The 24,545-nt window shown below is 35.6% G+C and overlaps 1 pseudogene; it reads left to right on the top strand.

The window, feature by feature from the left end:
- The first annotated feature begins 20,786 nt into the window (after positions 1-20,786).
- LOC149572237 (pentatricopeptide repeat-containing protein At1g11290, chloroplastic pseudogene) lies at positions 20,787-24,186 on the top strand (annotated as a pseudogene).
- The last annotated feature ends 359 nt before the right edge of the window (positions 24,187-24,545 follow it).

The raw sequence follows: 24,545 nt of genomic DNA, 5'->3' as shown, positions 1-24,545 counted from the left end.
TTCCCACCCAATATCTATTATAGCTAGACAGGGACCACCACACCAAGTCTTTTTTCTTGCCATAGCATCTCATTGTTACTTTGTTGTAGATAATTTAGACAAGTCCTTAGTTTGTTCAACATGATCTTTTTTCCTTAAGGTTGTTTGAAAATTTCTCTTCTTTAAGCAACCTACCATTGCATGACTAACTTTGTGTTAATTGAGACAACCACTGTAGAATCTTCAAGATAGTCTGCTATTCCCAAGCTTGTAGCTTAGAGAATAAGGTAACCTTAGAAGGGATCATAACATTGGCAACCCAAAGGAATTGTGACTGTTCTACATCACTAAAAGATATCATCATTTATAACACTTCAAATACATTAAGGGCCCGTTTGGCAATGGGAATACAAGTGGAATAGGCATACGTATATTCTTAAAATTTTGAATTCTCTGTTTGGATGCACCAAATCATAATTGGAATAGGAATAAAATTGGAATATGTATTCCAATTTTGGCCTAAAAATGAGCATTTTCTATTCCACCTAAATAGGTGGAATTGGAATATGTATTCCTATTCCTATTTTTTTAATTTTAGAAAACATAAATTTTTGAGTTTGTGAATTCCACATCAAATTCTGGGTGAAACAAATAAGAATAGGAATAGGTAACCCCATTTTCTATTCGAGAATAAGCATTCCAAAATAAGTATTAATATTCCCATTTTTATATTCCCGCAGCCAAACATGCCCTAATGGAATATGATAGGTTTTGGTCCAATTTTATTGAACCTAAGAAATACTCATGTTAGGCCATTGCATGTCTTATCTAGTATGTAGTGGTGGTTGAATCTACCATTCATTTTTCTAATTATACATTTTAAGTTAGTTTAACACTACAATTTAATCTACTTAGAAGTATGTGTAAAGTAAATATAGTGTTAGTTGGCGTGTTAGTTAAGATCTCAAGATCTTGTGTCCTTGTCTTAGAAAACTTCTAAATAGGTTGTGGGTTGTCATGCCTACTTAGATTCTTTAGGGCCCGTTTGGTTGCTGGAATATAAATTAAGTATTGGTATTCAGAATGCTGGCTTTGGGATTCTAGAATTTGGAATCCAGATTATGATTAGGGAATCCAATTTGGGATTGTTTGGTTGACCAAGAATTCATTGTGAGAATACAGATTTCCTCCGTTTGGTTGCACATTATGGAATTGGAATACTAACCAAAATAGCATGCAAAATATTATCATCCCACCATAACATTATCATCATGCAAAAAAATTCAGTACTTATTTGGTTTGTTGAAGTCCAAACATTTTTAACAAGTATAAAAAGATTAAGTCATGTTGAAAATAAACATTATCATAACAGACGAGGATGAGATTGTACTAATGGATACTAAAACTTTTATGACTCTTGTTCTATAAAAAAATTACCATTGATTATAATTCACATAATTACTGATATGAAATATGTATATTGTTCAAGTCTCGTTGAATGAATCCGAATCACAATAATTGATGAAATAAGAGTTAGAAACATCTCATTAAAAATATATATATTTGTAGAGATCCAATAAAAAATTTGATCATCACAACATTCAAACTCACAGATGCAAAGTCTAAATGTTTATATTAAAATTTTACAAAATCTTACCTAGAAACACTAATACGCCAGAAAAAAATCAACAGAGTAGATTGTTTTTGTCTTGCATACGATTCATTTAACTGAGAAACAATGTATGTGAAAAAATTATTTCACCAAATTTTTTTGCAATAACTACCGAGGTGGATCAAGTGGAAAAAGCTTGATAAATTACTCAACAATGGCAAATATATGAGCAATTAATAGCAGAAAAATTTCCCCCCATTTAAAAAAATTAAATTTCAAAAATTAGTGGAAAAAAGGTGCCCCCAAATGGGCACCTGGATGTCAAACCCAATTAAATTTTACTTTAGTTGAAATCCTCATTTTCAAAAAATGGGATTTAAAATGGGAATTAAAACGAGAATTCCAAATAACAAGTATTTTGAAAGAATTTGGAATCCTTGTTTTGTAGGTCAAATGGGGATACCAGATTTCACTTTTTCCCAATTCCAATTCCGATTGTGCGGACCCAAACAATGGATTATTATTTTTTAAGAATTCTGAATGCCAATACCATTTTAATTCCAGCTACCAAACGGGCCCTTAGGCTATTGTGTGTGTGTGTGTGTTTATACACACACACACACACACACACACACACACACACACACATTTTCTTAAATGAAATTGTGACACAAGGGTCATGTGACTCATATGAGTCTTCTCTTACATATTTTTTTGAGTTAGGTTTTTGTATAGGTTCTAAGTCTTTTATTTATAATAACTTTTATGAGACAAAATGTTAGGGAATATTATAATTTAGTTTTATAATGGACTGTATTAGACAAGAGAGTGGATATTTTCTACTTCTCATATAAATTCCAAAGAGTTAGAAAACATTCTCCCAACACTATTTTTTTCCCTTGCTTAACCACTTAGTATTTTATTTGTTTCCATGTTGACATTAGGTTTATGCCCTATTTTTGGAATCTAATTAACAAGAACTTAGTTAAAGATTAATTATTCTTTAAGGCATTGTGATATTCATACTTTGATTTGGTGGCCAAGGACTCTATTGAAAATGGATAAGGATTTAGGAAATATTTCAAACTTATGATCCTCAAGGAACTAAGTAATCTATGTTATTTTTTTGACAATCATCAATTCAATCTAAGAGACAAATTTGTACATCCTATCACAAGTGCTTTTGAAATTATAAAAGTATTTACATATGGACCAATTTACACTTTGAGGACTACTGCTAGATTCAAGCATATTGGAATCATTTCTTGGACCATTATTGAGATAACTCAAATCCACAATTATTGATTTTTCAATGGACTATAATAACAATGGAATGCCTACTTGAGTGTTCTCCTTGAATATTACAACTACTCATGTGATGGTAATTCACGATTTCATTTCCAACCATACAAACACATTTCAATGAAAGAATGATACATTACACATGATCCCTTTACAACCCTTCACCCCTATCATACAAATCATGCATTACAAAAAGATGAATGAGGAGGCAAATTCTCCATTACAAAATACAATACAATATGTTGGCCCAATCCAAGCATTTTTCACTTGATCCTTTATGCTTTAAAACCTACAAATTTCATGTAGACAAGAACCATGGAGGCTCACCTCCCATCCTAGGCTTCTAAGAAGCCACCCACCGAGCTAGGGAAACAAGACTTAAATGGGTTACACTCATGCAGCTAACAAAGCATACATCAAAACATCACAATATATACAATCCCTCCAAGTTTTGACACAATACTTCACCATTGGAATCATGAAACATTGGGTGAGGGTGGGCTTTCCAAAGAGGAGAATGCCATATCCATAAACACATATATATCTGCAATTGTATAATGCCTCTTCAAGGCTATCAAATATATCATCCTCATCGCATCAATTCACTTATACCTCCCATAATAACAAACAAGGCATATGGATTCAATGGAGCCCATACTCCATGAACAACAAAACCCTCTCCAAGAGGAAAATCTCACAACTTCAATGTTGAGCCCAACTAACCCCTTCACCCAAGGCATCTCTTCCCTCCCAAGGGTGAGTGAAGCCTTCACACCCATTTACAATCAACACTAAAAAATAAAGAGAAATTCCAAGAGAAATCCATCACAAACAATGACACATACCCACAATCTCAACACAAACACATTGCATAGATTTTATCACAAAATGAACAAGAACAATATCATTGAGCAAATGCAATGAGAGTTATGGCATGGGCACCAACCTTGGTCCAATCTAAAGGCAAGAATGAAAATTGTTAAAGAGCTCCTTTTCCCTTAGTCCTTCCTTCCTCCAAACCCTAATTATCTCTAAATTTAGAGAGTGACTGAACACTCCACTAGTTTGTCAAAGTTCCCTAAAAAGACTCTCCCACTATCTATTTTTGGCAAAAACATCAAGCCACTATCTCTTACAACTTTGTCCCTACCAAATTTTCTACCTTTGAGTAAGTGGAAAGATGGGGGTGAACTCATGGGACAACTTAATTTTTGAATTGGTTGAAGAATGCATTAGTTAATGCCCCCCCGAGGCTAGCTAAGCACTAAAATGGTCAAATTTAAGCCCCTATGTTATGCTAACATATGGGTAGCTTATTTTCATAGAAAAGGCACTTTGGGGCCACTTATTAACCCTCTAAAATCCTAGTCAAGTTTGAATTTGAAATTCCCCTTGATAGTGACCCATCCTATCCTTTCTCCAAGTGGATTTTCTTAAATCTTTTGAAAGACAATTAGTTTAAGGTTAAGTGTTGCCATGACCAAAACCCTAGGTGACATATCATTAACATACAAACAATCACAAGTGTCAAGTGACACATTTGAAACACATTACACATCACCATGACATGTCCCTAATGTATTTATGAGATTAAATTTTCCACACACATGCAAGCTTACGTTGACGAAATAAACACATCACAACAAGGGTTTTGAATCTTCCAAAGATTCGCCTTGGCTAAACTGTGTCTACTTAAGTTTAGACCTTGTTTCCCCAAATAATTCCATGGTTCAATTTCCTGCACACTAAACTCAAAAATCAATAGCCTAATGAAAATAAATCATATAAAATGCATGTATATAGGTGCGTGACAATTTCATACTAAATAATTCACCTTAACATCATAATCAATTTTCATTTTCTAATAATTTTCATATAAAGAATTAAAATATTAGAATCTTCATATAGACATTAATATATACTCAAATGATCATTAACATTCTTAACCACATCATAATCCATTTCCTATCATAATAATGAAATGTTGAATCTATACTATTAAATCAACCAACATGAAAATTAGTTCCAAATACATATTTTAGGTCAAAATCATCAAAATCTAAACATCTCAACTAATATCCTTTGATTCAATTAAATATATTTTGGTTGCTAACAATATCCTGTTATCATTACGCGATAATACATTATAAAGTGTATCAATTATATCAGGTAAATAGGGTGTTTGCATAAACATGTCACATAGTTTCAAATTCCACATAGAATAAATCAATTATATTTTATTGGTCCATAAAATCTTTCCTTATATATACCAAGATATCTACCTGATTGACTTATTACATTACATCATATTAAGTTTTACCATGTATGTCTTTATCCAAATTTGATAACAATTTTCATCTTATGACTATTAGTAATATTCATAAGGGTGGGTGTTGATTCATCTTTCCATAATAACCATCTAATTCAATTATCCTAATAGGCCATAAGATATCATGAACCCATCAATATAGTTTCTAAGTTATTTCATCTCGAGCCTTTATTCCATAGGGTCTCAGCTTATCAACGTAATGTAACTCCAAATAGGGTGCTTAACACAACACTAACTAAAACATATATCAGTCTCAATAAGATCTTAGGTTCATTACTTACAAGGAAAATGCCAATCATGACATACTTCAATCTCGAAACCTCATTACCATCATTCTATCATAAGGTGTATGGTAATACTATTTAATTCACATTCTATACACACGAGATAGAAACATGTCATCTCATCTCCTTACTCTTCCTAGATCTAATCATATTCATGTTATTAAGATTATAATTGGGTACTAGGGAAGGGATCTTACATTAGCATAGCTATAAGAGAGAATATCTCACCATAATCAATTTCCTCAACTTGTGAATACCTCTTCATGACCAATTGTGCCATTTGTTTCTCAAATATACTAATTGGACTTAATCTCTTCTTGAGAACCCATTTACATCTAACAAGTTACCTTACTTCAAGAACATACAATAGATCTCATGCATCATTCTTCTTTCAACGCATCCATATCTTCATTCATAGCATCCATCTAGGAATTTTCACCATGTATTCCCATATTCTCTCTAATACTCCTAGGATCATTACAGTTATCAATCAAATAAAATATGCAACTTGAATCCAAAAAAACAATATTTAAACCTTTCCCATGATTAACCATATCTGTCAATTTATTTCCTATCACACCTAGACCTCCTCAATTGTCAAGGTTGAGGTTCTTTCTCTCCTTTAAAACTTTAAGAGTTGATTAATCTCTCTTCATCATCAGGTCCACTAGAAGTGCGTGATTCATTTCTTATTAGAATAAATGGTATCTAAACTACCTCCTTATCCTTTATATCTTCCTTCTCTAGCTGAAAATCAACCATAGAAGGTTTCAACTCACAAAATATCACATTTCTACTAGAGAGAACCTTCTTTTTGATTGAATACTAAAGATTGTAAACTTTCACATTGACATCATAACCAATGAATATACACATGACCACTCTTTTATCCAATTTTGATATTTTTTCACTCAACACATGAGCACATGCCTCAAAAATGAAGACTCTAATATGTCTCAACCATGGATTTTACCGTACCATGCCTCCATGAGTCTTATAAAAAAGTGTCGAAGTAGGATATCTACTAACTAAATAACATTTAGTGGCTAAAAATTCAACACAATTTTTTTATTCAAGCCCAACACCACTTCACATAATCATAGCCCTCTTCATCAACATTCTATTCATCCTCTCCACAACTACATTCTTTTGCAGGGTGTATGGAGTTGTCTTATGTCTCTCAATCCCATCATATTTATAGAAACTATCAAATTCTTCTCAACAAAACTCACTCTCATTACTAGTCCTTAAACATTCAATTTTTCTACTAGTCCAATTTTCAACCACAGATTATAATTCCTTAAATAAACTAAAAACTTTAGATTTACTTATGAGGAAACAACCAACATCCTGCTACAAGATTCATTTATGAATGAAGAAAAGTACACATATCTCAATATTAAAGGAAATTTTATTGGAACAAGCATATTTGAATGAAAATGATCCAAAACCTTAGAAGATTTATGAGAATCAAAATAAAAAAGAAATACATTATTGTTTACCATAAGCACAATATCCACATAAGTCAAACTTGAGCTTCAAATCATAAACACCTTCACTACAAATCTTATTTTTTAGGGATCTAAGATGTCTTAATCCCTATAGGATCCATAGGGTCAGTGGAGGCCATCTTAACAGTAGGAGGAAAAAAATTCTTCTTGTCATAAACATGTGAAGAGTCATTAAAGGAATAATTGGAAGTAAGGAAATTCAAGTGGTCACCATTAACATCCATCCACAAAGTGGTAATGCCCTTATGATGAGAGAGAGAACAATATGTGTCTAAGTAGCTAGTAGAGAAGTATTGATGACAATATAAGAGGATACCGTCATAATCTAATGATTGAGTCAATGAGAACACCATCCCTAAGAAGAAGTATGGATGTATGTAAATATCAACCAATGCATGTGAAAACATAGAGAGATCCATGGAAGTAGTGATATCATCCACATTCAAGAAATAATCTCGATAGAGTGGGCAATGACCTTAGAAAAAGAATCTCTAAAAAATGAAGGGGGAGATTGGGAATAAAAACATATACAGGACACACAAAAAGTGATTTAGTAAGATATTTGAAGATATATAGGCATTGATTGAAAGAGAGTAAATTTCCTAAGTGCACAACTCTCTCAATGAAAAATCTTGGTCATCAAGGCTTTCTCAAATATAAATATTGGTCATTAGATGAAACAAACAAATAAATAACCCTTTGCACAAAAGAAGACCTCCATCTTCCTAGAAACCAATGACTTCCAAGAATCCACCATCCATTGATGAATATCTAGTAGAGAAGTCCAAAACCCATTAAATCTACACAATAACCCACAACAATGGTAGAAGTTTACATTATACACCACACCATGGACATAAACCAAAATAGGGGAGGAATTGGAATAATAAAGATGTTGATATTTTCCCTTGGGATGAAGAAAATCAATAAATTTGAAAAAATGGACAAATTTTCTAACATTTGTAGAAAAATGAAGCTTGTGGGGAGCTAACATTCACAATATTAGAAAACCTAGGAACATGTCTTCTAGAAGAGAGTAACACTAGTTCCAAACCATAACACAAGTACACCTTAAAAAACCTACAAGCATAAAAACCCTAGAATCAATTTGATCAAAAACAACCAAATGAAGGGGAACATAGGACCCAACCACCATTGAAGTATCACTAAAAAAAAGATAGAATATAATTCAATGACATGTGCATGAGTTCCAACCCAAGAGAGAAAGACCTTGTAGGCCTAGGAAACACAATTGGAGTCTATGTTTTCAAACCTATAGGGAAAGAGGTAGAAGTAGCCCTTAAGGGAATTATGATACTCACTAGATGAGGCTAAATCACATTGGGAAAGGAAAATATCCAATATTGTTTTATGTATACACTCAAAAAAGGTTGCAATGTCAATAGATCTCAGTTAAGAAGGAATCCCTATCTTATACAAATATTCTTAGAGAATCCCATGGTACATAGGATTTAAGTTTAAATTAACTTTAAGGGAGATACGTTAGCCAGAGTTGCATGATTTTTTCAAAAAAATTATAATCATTTGCAAGATATTGGGCAAGATGAGATGGTGAAGGAAGAAAGAGTTGAGAAATAAGAAGAGTAGGAACACATTGCATAAGATTGGGTTTCTTAGTGTTTCTTATGTTTCTATGTGAGCATCTACATGATAACTATGCTATTGCTTCTTTCTTTGGGTGATTTTCTTCGTGAAGCATAACACTGAGTTGGGAGGTCTAGTTGGATTCTTACTATCTTTAACAACAATATCTAGTTTGTTTTGGGGTTGCAGAGAATTACGAAAGAGATGCACAAAATCTTAGGTTTCTAAATTTCGTTCTTATAACCAATCACATCTATCATGATGATCTATCTTTGGCAAATGATTGGTTTAGAAGACATAAATGATAACTCAATAGAGATGAAGTCATCAAGGGATTCATCTAAGATACCAAATTCATTTGTGCTAAACACTCTTTGAAGACATGAAAATATTGTAGAAAGAGCTCCAAAATGATAAGATATCTTAGTTTTTTTCAAGGTAGAAATTCATTTCTATTTATAAAGTTTTGGCTTTCAAATTTAATAAAATAAAAAAATACTCTAATTAATGCAATTAATAATGAAATCTATTGAAACAAAGTATTCAACACACTAATGCAATTTTAAAACACACACACACACACACACACACACACACACACACACACACACACACACACACACACACACACACACACACACACACACACACACACACACACACACAATTGAAGGATAAGAAATGCATGTAAAATATTTTTTTAATCAAAAGGAGTAGTACAAAAGATGTCAAGGTCACCCAAACCTTTATGATGAAGAAAAATGGTAGTTCTAGCTAGTAATCTACTACAAGCCCCTCTTTCATTAAACATTGGAAATGTGTCACAATAGAATGAAATTCTTGACTAAGACTTATTCAAAGAGTCCAACAATTATTGGGCTCTATTCCTTTTTAATAAGAAATATTGCTTGATTGATTTAGATGCGAGCTAATTAGGCCCTATAGAGTGCACAAATAAACATTCAAAATGATGGATAGAAAAAAAGCTATAGGTAACTATAATGTTAGGGTGCATTTGTAAGTCATCCCCATGTCTCCATATTGTCCCCATATAGGAATGGATGTACCAACATAGGTGACATATCCTTGTATGACATAGGTATTCATTTTTTTTGAATCATGGATCTTGGAGGCAAGGGAGAAAAAAAGTCAACTAATTTTTATTTTTTGAAAATAGTTTTGTGTACATTGCTACAAATTGGGTCAATGTTTGAATTATCTTTTTGAGCTCTTAAAATGTCTTTTGACAAAAATAGTGAGAGACTCGAGTAGAGAAATAATACTTAGGAATTTGAGGGCATGTGTACTCAATTCTTCTATTTTGTGTTCCCTCTTAAACATAGAGGTCAACATTGATAGTGAGGCCATATGATGGAATTCATGGACCCAATAAGTTTGGTAATTGGTTAAGGATTATTAGAACTTGATTTTTCTTTGCAAGACCTTCAAATTTTTATATTACTATATATGTGAGATACGTAATGATTGTAATCCTTGATATGAGACAAGGGAAAACCAAGATAAAAAGAGGATTAAGATCTATATTGAATAATCCAATACATCAACATGATATATTCATTCATTTATCTCATCTAGTAAGTTTTTAAATAAAGAGTTTGTGTTTCCATTAGGGAGTTTCTTAAACTTTAAGATACAAAGAACATATGGACCTTAATTTGATGTGGTTTTGAATTTCAAAATAACATAGATTTACTTTGAGACTTTTACTTTCAAGATATCAATGTATCCAACTTCGTCTTGCTTGCTAATACAATTTTACATCCAAGAGGCAATTATACATGGCTAGCAAGATCCTTTAAGCAAAATGCAATCATAGGTACTAACTATTCTTTTTCTTTTTGCTTCATTTCCTTTGTCATACTCTTCAAGTATAAGGTTTGTGTGTAGATCCACTAGTTTATTATTAAATATTGCCTTTCTGTAATTTCTTTTGTATCTGGTTTAAATTTCTTTGAGGACTTGGGAGATAACTATAGTGACTTGCTATTAATGTGATAGGAGAGACATTTTGACTCATCTAACAATAAGTTTATTTATTGTACACTTATAGAATCACTACTTTCAAGCAATATTGACTTTAATTTGAGTATGACCACCTTTAAAGTAGAAATGATAGTGTTTAAAATAATATTTTGGGTCTTGGAATTCATGTACAACAATTCTTCCAAGAGATCCATGTATAGATGAATAAATTTCAAGTGAGATGACTGCAACGTTGATTACATATGTTGTAACTTGCTTATGTATGAAGTCTATGTTTCTTGAGGTTGTATTAAATGTGTAAACCAATTAGTAAATTTATGCTTATATTGTCTCTTTTTGGGTTGTCTTGCTTATGTACATCCCTTCCATCATGGGAAAATGAAGATAATTTTTCCAATAGACAAATCCTTAGCAATTATGATTTGTTATGAGAAGTTACTCAAACTTTGAAGGCAATTTGATTTTAGTAGAAGTATAGTCCTAACTAGACATATATATGTTGGAAATATTCAAGATATGACAAGTTACTGAGAGGGGAGGGGTGAATCAGTAACTTCTAAAATTTCAAACAATAAAACTGTATACTGATATATTCACCATTCATCCAAGTAACCTACTGTAAGCATGAAACAAAATCATTTGCAACACTTGAACACACAGATTTGGTGACTCAGAAACCTTCCAAATAGAAAGTAAAACTGGGGTGGGGATGAAACCCACAAGCTTCGTTACTGCAGTATGAAGTTGGCCGGTTAAGGCTTACAATGACCACTTCTGGTGATCTGCCCTGTTAGGAGCACAAAGGATTGCTAGATCCACCTTGTTAGAGGATTTCCAAACATACAATAAAGTATGCACTCTGTTAGGAGATTTACAAAAGACTGTTAAGTCTACCTTGTTAAAGGATTTACAAAAACTGATTCACCTGTTAGAATGAAACAGTGGATCTGATTACAACTGATTGCTAATAAGATCCGCTATGCTCTGATTCACCTTGATGTGATAGATAAAACTTTTCTACTTCAAAACTCGACCTGCTGAATATCTTCACAATTCAACCCACATACTTTCGCACGCATGTATTTCTTTCGCACTTTCACACTTTCACACTTTCACATTTCCATTCATTACCATTGCCATAACAACTATGTTTGAATGATACAATACATTGCATATATATACCATCCATATAAACAATACATGCAAGGTTGGCTAAACAATACATGCAAGGTCGGCCAAAACAACAAGTGCAAATCTCTATACAAAGTCGGCCCAAGGTAAAAACTCGGGTTCACTGAACTGACTCGGTGTCCTTCTGATACTCGGCGTCCACTGTGTTACTCGGCATCGTCATGCACTCGGTAGAAGTGAAGGCACGGTTCATACTAAACACTTCGAGTAGTTCTGAACTCGGTAACCACTGGAGACTCGGTAGAAGAGATGTCACTCGGTGAATACTTCTATCTGAACTATTGCTCGGTGATCAAAGGAAACACTTGATAGAACCTTGTGACTCGGTGATAGTTAGTTTCCTTGATATCCGTCTGAGCTCGGTAAAAATTAATTTCCTTGATAACCTCAGGAGCTCGGTTATCATGAAGTTCTCGATTACATCTTAGTACATCTTTACTCGATCAAAACTGATTCCTTTCTTTACCTTGAACACTCGGTAAACACTGGTTGCTTTGTTCACCTTGATCACTCGGTAAACACTGACTTCTTTGTTCACCTTGATTACTCGGTAAACACTGACTTCTTTGTTCACCTTGATTACTCGGTAAACACTGACTTCTTTGTTCACCTTGATTACTCGGTAAACACTGAGAACTAGGTAAAGCTTGGCTTCCGGTGAGAGCTCGGTAAGCATTCAGAATCCAATAAGTGTTGTAACTAATGACAAAAATGTATCATAATGCCAACAATCTCCCCCTTTGGCATTAGTGACAAAAACACTTATGAGACAAAATTTATCTGACATGCTGATGACTGATTCTGAATATACATAGCTTCGTTATATACAACTCCCCCATAGAATAGCTTTGTTATATACAACTCCCCCATAGAATGTACATACATTATTTACATGAGCTGTATATCTCTTCCTTTGTACAATTTTTCTGAAAACACTTATTCACCCATAGTATACATATCCAACAATAATCTCCCCCTTTTTGACAATAATGCCAAAGAATAAAGAATATATATACTTATATAGAAACACCAAAATGAGAGATGAACTCTGAATGTACCTGGAGAATAAGCTAGAGAGTCTTATCCCAATTCTCTTGCAAAATTTTGAAGGTGGAAAGAGCTATTTGAACTTCAGCCGAAAGTTCAATCACATGATCTGCAATGGAGAAGTTATTATCATGGATTAATGTCTTTGAATGTGCAATATGCTTCTGTATTGAATCCATGATGGGAAGGATCATGTTTTGGATATCTATCAATGTAGATCAGATCCTTGCCTCTTCCCTCAATAGCTCTGCCTGCTTCTCTGACAAAAATTTGATTCTGAGGTGATGAGATGAGCTTGAACTGGGGTCAAGCTTCAAGTTCTGTGCGCTTACCTTCAGATCTTCATCAATTTTATTTAGTTTCTCTCTTATTCCTTTAGTGTATTCGGTAACATCACAAAGTTTAGCAAAAAGAGATGTTACATTATTAAAACAATTTTCCATATCTGCCAAAACTGAAGTTAATGCAACCTGATTTATTGCAATGTTCTGGGCAATGTGCCCTAATACCTTATTATCAAATTCTTTTCTGCATGCTCAATTAGCTTTTCTTGTCCGGAGGCATCTTCATTGAATTTATTAACTGCCTCTTCCAGTTGAATCAAAATGTGTTGAGAAGTATCAACATCAACACCTATAGCCTCAGTAATTATGTTCCAGGCTTCCTCAATTATCCTATATTCCTTATCCCTTTCTGATCTTAACTGCATCTGAGTAGCTTTTTTCTCAATAAGTTGACTAGCATACCTCATTTCTTCAATGGTAGCATTATCAAAGTCAATCTTTGGAATTACTATCTCTGTGTCCAAGTCAATGTCTTCAGGAATTTCCTTTCCAGTGATCATAAGTCTTAATGGTTGCTTTTGTTTGACTTCTGAGATGACTGGTTTGACCTTTGGAATAGACACAACAGTAGAGATAGAAGGACTAGCAGTAAAAACTGGGATGTTTGAGGTTTGAGTGCCAATAGAAGTATGTACAGGGTCAAAAATTTGAGTGCTGGCCAAAAATGGTGATACACTCGGTAATATAGTATCTGAGCTCACTGTGCCTGAAGTAGATGGCGAAAAAATTGTAGAACAAATTTGAGTTGTCAAAATTTGAGAACTTACAGCAATACCAACTGATGATGATGGAGTCGAGGAGGCTAACTCGGTAGATGAAAAGGGGTGTAGCTCGGTAGTCGAAGAGGGATGCAGCTCGGTAGATGAAGTGGTAGTCACTTCTACTGATGATACCTGGAGCTGAGATATGGCAGGTGTAGATGGTAAATCTGGTGTAGATGAACCTGCTGAAGCTGACTCCAACCTTGATGATGTCACAGGTTTTTCTGGGGAGTGAGGAAGGGATGCAATAACTGCTGCTGCAATTTTTACCGTATCATCCTCCTTATCTTCCTCTTCAGCTTCTTCCTCTTTGTCTTCTTCCTCTTTTTCTTCCATCATTGCATGCAACTCTCCTGGTGTAACTGTGATGGATGGAGTGCTATCTGATTCATCACTGCTGCTGCCGCTGTCATCATCCTTTATTTCTATTGGGTCTACACTGGGCTTATGTAGATGATAGATGTTTTTCCACATGTTTGTAGCATCATTTACAACATGCTCTATATCTTTGATCAAAACCAAACAAGTGTGGAATCTGATCATCATTTTACCTTCATAGGTTTTCAATTCAGATTTTACCTCTGCTCCAGTGAGACTAGGCTGAAGATTCTTCAGGGATTGCTCATATATATCTTTTACCGTCTTGGTGGCTAACTCCCATCTTGGCTGTACTCTCTCCAGTAGTTCTTTAGAGATATGAGGAGCAATCTGGTCTGGGGAGTATTTCCATTTTCCCATTTTGTTAAGTACCAGTTCCTCAATTTGCATTTTCTCTGCATCAGTCCTTGTCTCAAATCTCAATGCCTCGAAATTTGCAATGCCAACTCCTTCTTACAATGATTTGAGCCTTTGCTTGAATGTAGGTGCAGGTTTGACCAATACAGGTTCCTGAATACCTTTTCTCGTTCTCCGAGTGAATACTGCAGTAGGCTGCTTCTTGGGCTTGGTAATGATTACCTTGCCTTTCTTCTTTGCCGGTTGCTCTTTTTCTGATTCTTTTTCTCCTTCTTCTTCTTCTTCACTTTCTTTATCTTCATCTTTTCCCTCGGTGACCATAAGAGAACTCATTTCAGTTTTCAGTTTGGCCATTTTCCTTTTACCTTTGCTGATGGCCTGTGGAATTTTGATTTCCAGTTCAATTCTGGCCTTTGCTTCATCATAAGTACCAAAAATTCGTTGCCTTGGGTCTACTGGCTCATTTACCAGTGCTTCAATGATATCCCTTATTTCATCAATATTTACCTCATATGGAAGAGGTTTCACCCATGCAACTTGGGGTCTAACTGCCTGTATGTATACCTTGTCACAGTCAACCATGAAACATACATCATCCTTATACTCTTCAACAAGTTTTGGAGGTATTCTGAATCTGTTGTTCATCCTTTCCTTGAAATCTTCAAAATAATTGTCCATTACTTTGTCAAAATTCATACCCATATCTACTATGAATTCATTTATTTGATACAAAATTGGAGTATCTTTCCTCCATACAACTGTACCTTTAGATGGAAAAAATTTCTGTACATAGAAAAATAAACAAACTAGCAAAGAACCAAATTTACAAGGGTTTGTCTTTGCAGTCCTTATGCTTTCCATGTTTTTATTGAATTGTTTTAATAGCACATCAGCTAGGTCAAACTCCATATTTTTCTTTACAATTTTATATGCCAAATCTACAGCCTCGCAAGGTACACTATTCAGCCTGCTGGAACTATACAGTTTGTATGCAATAACATAAATACCAAATTTCAGTTCTATATCTGAAACATTGTTGAGTTTTAAACCTCTGCCATCCCATTCAGCTTGGGTTTTCTTCTGTAACTCATCCCGTCCTAGGGTTTTGGTGGTTTTGGCTTTGCTGAGCATTGGGAGACCCGTGATTTTGTGAATCATCTTCTTGGTTATCAAAACTGGTTGTTCCAACCACAACTGACCATTATGTACTCGGCTCAAGATATACCTCACCCATTTCACTTGGAAACTTCTTGGCAAATGCGGGATATGGGTTAAGCCTTTGGTTTCCAAATGTTTGAACTCAGGTTTTAGGGTTCCATCCACGCATAACTCGGCTAGGGTGCTATCCATATCTAGTGTCCCTATTTCTTGCACAGTACACTTGAAATGAGTACGAATATCATTGATTAGAAGTACCTTTGGAGGAATCTGTGATTGAGCTCCATGCGGGTCGAGTGATTCAGCGATGGCAGGAACAAGCTTGAACGTCGGTGCCTTCCATTCCATTCCCTTCACAAGCATTTCGGATCCTTTCTTCGCCTTGCTGCTGCTGGTGCTTGCGGAAGCCATTGCTGCTCGGTGAGTAAGAAGATTTCGTAAGAATACTTTGCTGGAAAATCTCTTCAACTCACTTGAATTCGCTTGAAAGCCCTCTTTTTGTAAATCTTGAATTCGCGGTGAAAAATGAGGTTGAAATCTGCCCTTTTGATGAAAAATTTGTCATTAATGTTCAGCACGGAGGTAGCTGCGATCGACAGGCTGTCATCCACTAGCTCGGCTTAAACTTCGCAACTCGGTGACCAAAAGAAAATAGGTTAATCCGCCCTTAACTCGGTAAGAGAAGAACCAACCATGCTCGGTAAGTGCAACTTGGTGAAAGAAGCCTTATTGCACCCGACTGAGCTCAGTAAGGTCATGTACCGACCATGATCCTAATGAGTCTTAATTGGAAATGGGAGAGTCACTCACTTCTTGAGTGACCATTCCATCACTTGAATTATCTGGCTCGGTAGACTTTGGAATCCATTGCTGCTTCATTTGTTTCCGAATATTGTCTACTTTGATTTTCTTCTCATCCTCGACTTTCTTTATGTTCATGCAGTTTTTAGATATATGACCAAGTTCTGTACATGTATAACATCTTACAGTAGTATCCCTTTTTCTTAGGTGATGCCTTGCACAGTTTATGCCAGTATGACCATATTCTCCACAATAATGACATCTGCACCGAGTGTTGTAGTCCCAACCAAATATTGCTTTGACAAGTTGTTCAGCTGGATTAAATGATTTGGATTTGCATTGTGATGCCTTATGACCTTGCTTTTGGCATTTGTGACATTTACCTTCAAATTTCGGTTTCTTTTTGCATTCATTGGCTTTGTGTCCATGCTGATTGCAATTGTAGCACTTTCCATTAAATTTGCCTTTTCCATTGTTCCAACATCCGTTAGATGTATGACCTAACTTACCACAGTGGCTGCAAGTAGGTTTTTGATTCTTTTGAGTACCCTGTTTGGAGGATTCACCTTCTTCCTTGTATCCAAGGCCTGCTTTACTATTTTGTTTATGAAAGTTTTCTTCATTTTGCAGATTCAATTGATCCATGTCTTTTTGAGATTTTACCATTCTCTCATTGACTTGTTTTTCAGAGATTAGATCACTTTGTAAGCTTGCATTGATTTGTCTTTCAGTAATTAAGTCATTTCTCAAATTCTCATTCTCAGATCTCAGATTCATAATTTCTTCATTTGCATTAGATAATTGAGTTACAAGATTTTCAAGCTGAGAGGATTGATTATTCCTTACCTCTAAGTCTTCAGCTGCCTTGTTCCTTTGCTCCAAGATTTCGCATAGCCTGATGGATTGGATTCCTTGTTCCCTTTTGAGCTTTCTTACTTCTTCCTTCAGAGATCCATTCTTTTCTAAGAGTTCTTTGATTGCTTTGTCAGCTTCATCTGAACTATTTGATGGTGAGAGATCTTCAATCTTTTCTTCAACATACTGATGGTCATTCATTTGCTTTGCAAGTTCTTTTCTTCTTTTCAAGGATTGTGAAAGATGCTCTTTTGCTTCATTGAGTTGAGCCATGGCCATTTTCAGATCTAGCTTTTCATTCTCAATAGTTTTGTCAAGTCTGAATATCTCCATTGTCTTTGATCTTTGCTCAAGCTGTGAGACTTTTATCTTGAGAACCTTAAAGCTCTGATACCAATTGTTGGAAATATTCAAGATATGACAAGTTACTGAGAGGGGAGGGGTGAATCAGTAACTTCTAAAATTTCAAACAATAAAACTGTATACTGATATATTCACCATTCATCCAAGTAACCTACTGTAAGCATGAAACAAAATCATTTGCAACACTTGAACACACAGATTTGGTGACCCAGAAACCTTCCAAATAGAAAGTAAAATTGGGGTGGGGATGAAACCCACAAGCTTCGTTACTGCAGTATGAAGTTGGCCGGTTAAGGCTTACAATGACCACTTCTAGTGATCTACCCTTTTAGGAGCACAAAGGATTGCTAGATCCACCTTGTTAGAGGATTTCCAAACATACAATAAAGTATGCACTCTGTTAGGAGATTTACAAAAGACTGTTAAGTCTACCTTGTTAAAGGATTTACAAAAACTGATTCACCTGTTAGAATGAAATAGTGGATCTGATTACAACTGATTGCTGATAAGATCCGCTATGCTCTGATTCACCTTGATGTGATAGATAAAACTTTTCTGCTTCAAAACTCGACCTGCTGAATATCTTCACAATTCAGCCCACATACTTTCGCACGCATGTATTTCTTTCGCACTTTCACACTTTCACACTTTCACATTTCCATTCATTACCATTGCCATAACAACTATGTTTGAATGATACAATACATTGCATATATATACCATCCATATAAACAATACATGCAAGGTCGGCTAAACAATACATGCAAGGTCGACCAAAACAACAAGTGCAAATCTCTATACAAAGTCGGCCCAAGGTAAAAACTCGGGTTCACTGAACTGACTCGGTGTCCTTCTGATACTCGGCGTCCACTGCGTTACTTGGCATCGTCATGCACTCGGTAGAAGTGAAGGCACGATTCATACTAAACACTTCGAGTAGTTCTAAACTCGGTAACCACTGGAGACTCGGTAGAAGAGATGTCACTCGGTGAATACTTCTATCTGAACTGTTGCTCGGTGATCAAAGGAAACACTTGATAGAACCTTGTGACTCGGTGATAGTTAGTTTCCTTGATATCCGTCTGAGCTCGGTAAAAATTAATTTCCTTGATAACCTCAGGAGCTCGGTTATCATGAAGTTCTCGGTTACATCTTAGTACATCTTTACTCAGTCAAAACTGATTCCTTTCTTTACCTTGAACACTCGGTAAACACTGGTTGCTTTGTTCACCTTGATCACTCGGTAAACATTGACTTCTTTGTTCACCTTGATTACTCGGTAAACACTGACTTCTTTGTTCACCTTGATTACTCGGTAAACACTGACTTCTTTGTTCACCTTGATTACTCGGTAAACACTGAGAACTAGGTAAAGCTTGGCTTCCGGTGAGAGCTCGGTAAGCATTCAGAATCCAATAAGTGTTGTAACTAATGACAAAAATGTATCATAATGCCAACTATATATCTCTAGGTTAACTTAATTAGAGATGTACATGAAGATATTTTTGAATATTTAGAATTTGGATTGCTCTGTTGGCAAATCAATTTTGATAGAAATCTAGTGAGTTGAGGTTCTAGAGAAAACCACTCATACATATATAAGAATTTTATAAATCTAGTAAACTTTCTAGAAATGTAAGAATTTTAGAAAAATTCCTTGAATGTAACTTGGAAGGTGAATTTATGAAAAATAATGAAACATCAATAACACATGAAATATGATGTAAATTTAGAATTTTTAAAAAAGACATCTTATTTTTTGGATAAGTAATGGGTTGAAGCCTACATTTATTATTATTTTATTATATTTGTTGAGACTAATTATTATTATTATGCATTAAACTCGAGTAGACTTGAAACCAAGACCTCTCAAATGAGAGGCTCACAATTTACATTGTGTCGTAGGCTCTCATCTTTTAAAAAAGACATGTTCTTTTAATACCAATAATAGCTTTTGACCAGTAGAGTCACATCTGGTGACTCCATCCCAAGGTAATTCTTTCATTCAATCATTATTATTATTATGGCCAAACATGAACACCTCTTGAATTAGATCAAGCCCACAACAATTCCTCTGGAATATCTAGCTCAAGATTCACACCTATCAAGCGATCAATCATAGTCCGTCAACCCCCTAATCACTCCATCTCCTTATACCTCCCTAACTCCTTATATATCCCAATCTCCTTATCAAACCAATTGTGTGTTGAGGACCATGACCAAACCACCCACAAGGCATGTGATAGGTTGCAGGACAAATCATGATGATAACCGCGACGGAATAGTGGAGCAAGTATAATGGTGGCACGAACATTGGGAGGAACAACAATGACAACAGGCAGAGAACACACCGATCTCCATGTTGCAAACAACAATTGCTTCATCACGTACGTAGGGTAGGACAAGACTGTTCACGTACACAAATAAATAAATCAAGGAATTGAATACGAGACCTGTCTTAACAGAGGCTTGCAACTCATCGTTGCGCTATGGAGTAAACCCGGACATCTTTATTGAAATCATTCTTCTAATTTAAAAAAAAGATATATTATTGTTGTACATAATTTTTTGAAAATAAATGAATTAATGTAACATTAAAATACTTTTACAATTTAAAAATGAAAATTTAATTTAAATAAATAAATGACTAAAATTATATATAAATATTAAACATGTATTATTCATAATCTTAAAAAATGGTGTATATTTATTATTATTATGATGATAGATTATTTAATGTGATTCGAAATGTTATTGATAAAAACACATACATAATAAAAAAGAACGATTTTTTATATATGTAATATTCAAATATATTGTGGGAATCTGATATCTAAAAAACTGCCAAATATAAGATGATATTAAAGTTTAAATTATTCATGAAAGTTCTCATTGGAAAGACCACATAAACCAAATACAAGATGAATGTGGGGAATGCCAGTGTATCGGATGGATACGAGTAGCTGCTGATTGTTACAACTATAAACAAAACAGAGCATTTACATTTTCTTGCTGTCGAAGAAGCTAACGGCCTTCCAACCAGCTAAACCCTGCACACTCTTCCTTCCTTCTTTTCGACTATTATATCAATCGAATCCTCCTAAGAATGAAGGTGAAAACTGACCAACCAGTTCAGTTTTCTTTTGTTACAGCAAATGACCGGAGTATCATGCCAAATTCTCAAATGCTGCACAAACTTCCGTATTCTCAGTGCTACCATCCCTGGGTTTGGACGATTGAACCCACCCAATACTTCTCGCCTGAATATTGTAATGCATGCTTCAATGTTATCTGTTGCTCAGCCACAGATTCACAGAGACGATGTTAGTTTTTCGAATACCACCGAGGATATTATTACATTATGCAAACAGGGGAAGTTGACAGAAGCCCTTCATATTCTTTATGAATTGAACCAACGGGAGATTCGGCTTGGTTGCAGAACCTACAGCAATCTGTTACAAGAATGTGCGAAACTGAAATCGGTGGCAAATGCCAAACTCCTTCATGCCCATATTATTGGTTCAGGAGAGAAAACGGATATTTATATAGAAAATGGTCTGATCAACATGTACAGCAAATGCGGGAATCTAATCTCTGCACGCCAAGTGTTCGACCAAATGCCTGAAAGAGATCTCGTTTCCTGGACTTCCATGATTGCAGGGTATGGTCAGAATGATTGCAATGAAGATGCGTTGAAGCTTTTCTCTCGAATGCTATGCACAGGAATAAAGCCAGGTTTGTTCACTTTCACTGCAGTCCTGCGGGCTTGTTTACACCAGATGGCTTTTAGAATGGGGGAGACGGTTCATGCCCTGGCTGTAAAAACTGGGATGGAATTGGATGTCTCTGTAGGCAACGGCCTTGTTATCTTGTATGCCAAGTGTATGAGAATTGAGAATGCACGCCAAGTATTTGAGGAAATGAACAAACGAGATTCTGCATCTTGGAACATAATGATTGTTGCTTATGCCCAGCATGGCTTTGAAAAGGAAGCTTTACATCTGTTTTGTGTAATGCAGCATGAGAATATAACGCCAACTCATATCTCCTTTGTTAGTATTCTCACTATTTGTGCTAGTGCTGGAGCTCTGCAAGAAGGCAAGCAAATCCATGCCCACGTCATTAAGAAAGGATTTGAATTACATACGTTTGTGCTGAATTTGCTTGTCACAATGTATTCGAAGTGTGGAAGCCTAGCTGACGCTCGCGCTATGTTTGACAAGATGCCTGAACGAGACAAGGTTGCATGGACTGCAATGATCGCAACATATGCACAAAATGATTATGTTAAAGAGGCCTTGGAACTCTTTGTCCAAATGCTAGAGGCAGGCACGGTGGTAGATGAGGTCACTTTAGCCTCTGTTCTCACTGCATGTGGTAGTCTGGAAACTCTAAAGCACGGAAAAGAGATGCATGCTTATATGGTGAAGGTTATTGTTGAGCCAGGGATTTATGGTGAAAATGCTCTCGTTACCATGTATGGAAAAGCTGGAAGCATAGAGAGTGCAAGAAAAGTGTTTGACAGAATGCAGAATAGAGACAGAATCTCATGGAATGCAATGATAGCAGGATACTGGCAGACTGGAAATGATGTGGAAGCTCTTAAGCTGTTTCAACTAATGCTACAGACGGGCATGGAACTTGATCACATTACCTTTACATGTGTCCTTGGAGCATGTGCCAACCTAGAAGCTCTGGAATGGGGTGCACTTGTCCACGCCAGCATAATAAAAGTTGGGTGTGCCTCGAACATCCCCGCTAGCAATGCTATTATTACCATGTATGCAAAATGTCGAAGCATAGAGGCTGCCCAAAAAATGTTTCAAACATTGAGTTCTCGAGATTTGATCTCATGGAACACAATGATTACAGGGTACGAACAGAATGGGTATGGTGAGGATGCGCTGAAATTCCTGTGCCAAATGCAGAGATTAGGTATGAAACCCAATGTGTATACTTTCATCAGTGTTCTAAGTTCGTGTGCAAGTCTAGCAGCCCTCGAACAGGGCAAGCAGGTTTGTGCATGCATAATTAAAACTGGATTTTACTCGGAAGTATCAGTAGGGAATACACTTCTTACCATGTTTGCTAAATGTGGGAAAATTGAGGATTCACGAATGGTTTTTGATAAAATGGCTAACAAAAACGTGATCACATGGAATGCTATAATTGCACGGTATGCTCAGCATGGGTATGGCATGGAGGCCCTTGGCCTTTTTGAGGAAATGCAGAGTCGAGGCATAAAGCCTGACCAAATTACCTTCATTGGTGTTCTCTCTGCATGTAGCCATGTGGGTTTTCTAGATGAAGGTCGATACTACTTCAATTCAATGAGATATGAGCATAGTATCACACCAACGGTAGAGCACTATGCATGCATGGTTGATCTCCTTGGTAGGGCTGGACGCCTAGAGGAGGCAGAGGAGTTAATCCACAAAATGCCATTTCCTCCTTGTGCCCTAATGTGGAGGACCTTGCTTGGTGCATGCCGAATTCATGGCAACATTGAGATGGGAGAACGGGCAGCAGAGCATCTCCTTGAAATGGAACCTCGAGATTCAGCAAGCTATGTGCTGCTATCCAACATTTATGCTTCTGCCGGGAGATATGATGATAGGGCAAAAGTTATAAAACTGATGAAAGACAGGGATTTAAAGAAGGAGCCGGGACGCAGCTGGATTGAAGTCAAGAACAGGATACATTCATTTGTTACCCAAGATAGATCACATCCACAAACAACAAATATCTATGCGAAGTTGGATGAGTTAATGAGTAAAATAAAGCAAGTGGGGTATTCGCCTGATATGAACTTTGTTTTGCATGATGTTGAAGAAGAGAAGAAACACTATTCTCTTTGCCACCATAGTGAGAAGCTTGCAATTGCCTTTGGGATTATCAGCACACCTTCGGGGACATCTATCAGAATCATGAAGAACCTTCGTGTCTGTGGTGACACACCGCAACCAGGTTCATTTCCAAAATCGTCGGTAGAGAAATTATCTTGAGAGATTCCAACCGGTTTCATCATTTTAAGGATGGGCTGTGTTCATGTAGAGATTACTGGTGATGCTAACATCAAAGTTAAATTAGAAACGTAAGTGTTTTTTAATTTAAAAATGGTTGAGAGAGTCCAAGGGTTGCAGTTTGGTTGGTTGGGACGACATTATGTGATAGAGAAGTCATCTATCAAGGTGTAAATTTCTTGGTGTTCTCAAAAATTTTGTTGTTTTTCAATCACAAAATATACAGATCATGAAAATCAAACGCTGCAAATTTAAATTTCAAAAAATTTCATTGTGTTTTCATTTTTTTGAAACTTAGTCAATGCTACAATTTGTAGGGAGGATAGCCGCGTCCAAATTTCTTTGTGGGCACAAAATTTTTGAAGTACTCTTGGATGGATTTGATGAATTAGATCTTCCTCTAACTAGTTGCTTAGTGGAAGACAACTAACTTAAATGTATCTTTATTCAAAGTGCTGTAATCTGTTATAATGAGACAGAAATACAGACATATAGGTATTCCGACTTATTTGAATTCCAACAAAAGATTCCCGTCTTTCTGTATGTTGAGAGTTTCAAATTGTAATTTGACTAATTTATGTATATTATATATATATAAAACAAGAGTTCTAGTCGAGCTAGAGTCTCTACCTTTTGTACAA

This window comes from Cupressus sempervirens, chromosome 2 (genome assembly GCF_028749045.1).
Source record: "Cupressus sempervirens isolate cs-2001-9-10 chromosome 2, ASM2874904v1, whole genome shotgun sequence".
NCBI lineage: Eukaryota > Viridiplantae > Streptophyta > Pinopsida > Cupressales > Cupressaceae > Cupressus > Cupressus sempervirens.
Note: the sequence above shows the minus strand (reverse complement) of the source record. Positions and strands in the feature narration are given on the sequence as shown.